Genomic DNA, 1,274 nt, shown 5'->3' with positions numbered 1-1,274 from the left:
GAAATGAAATTTGATGAAAAATAGACCCTGTCAGAAGAAAAATTTGATGAAAAACCTACCCTGTCAGATTCTACTGTGAAAAACCTTACCCTGTCAGATTCTACCCTGAAAAACCTACCCTGTCAGATTCTATGTTAAAAACCTACTCTTTATACACGTTTTTCGCGTTTTTCGTAAAGCATAACGTGATATCAACATTTCCAGGCTAAAAACCTACAGCATTGCACAAACATTAAACCTCAATACCTGGAAAACCAACCAAAAGAATCGACGACGAGAGTTAAGCTTGAATTGATCTTTTCAGGCGAAAATCTGAATCGAAGTTGATTGGATACTATTCGAATTGAGACATTTTAAAAATAAATCCTCTCTAAATCGAAATCTATTGGAATTAATAGGGTATTTTCTTATTCCTAATGAACTAAGGAAATGTGGAAAATAGTCCATTTGAATATTTATTGTTCTAAGTTAGATATTTTAACGAAAATGTTTGACCTACCTTTGGGGTTAGTTGACCTACTTGGGAGCCTTCATAACCCAACATAAAAAGTCGTAAATTATATAAAACGTTTTTGTTGTACTTTCATAACATGAAAGTAGTACCTGAAAGATATTAATGTTGGCACTTTAAGCTTTTACGACGTGTCACAGACCAGCTGGGACCCGAGCCCAATCAGAAAATTTGCCTAAGTTTGAACAATAAAATTTCTATCCCCATTGGGAATTTAGTAGAAATTTTTTGGACCGATGTTGGGAAAAGTTCCACCGGGGCTGTGAGGCAGAGGTGTTGTTACATTTTCACATATTTTAACACAGAATCTTCAACCTACAAAATAAAAACAACTTTCTTGTCTCTTCTATTCGTCCTTTCTTTTACTTTTCATCATTTGTAGCACGATAAAATTAATATCTTTATTAATTCTTTGTCAGAGTATATTTCTAAAATATGAATTTCACTTAGAGAACAAAACTTTCCGATGAATACTGAAATTTCGCTCTCAGCAACCGAATCTTTTAACCTACATTCTGGGGGTTAAAAAGCGAAAAAATCCAATTTTCAGAATACCAAAAGCTCTTTAGAATATTGTATTGGCATAGAATATTTCAAAAATTTCCTGTTATAATTAATTCAATCGAAAAAATATCAACATTTTACTATGGAGGAGGAGGAGGTGAACCTTCCCTTGGCACAGGGAATAAGCCCTAACTTAAAGTATGGTTCACAGCGCTAAAAGATTGTAGATTATTTTCCAGCACTGTTATGAAATTTGGTC

Source organism: Clytia hemisphaerica, unplaced genomic scaffold, assembly GCF_902728285.1.
Source record: "Clytia hemisphaerica strain Z4C2 unplaced genomic scaffold, Clytia hemisphaerica genome assembly, whole genome shotgun sequence".
Classification (NCBI taxonomy): domain Eukaryota; kingdom Metazoa; phylum Cnidaria; class Hydrozoa; order Leptothecata; family Clytiidae; genus Clytia; species Clytia hemisphaerica.
Note: the sequence above shows the minus strand (reverse complement) of the source record.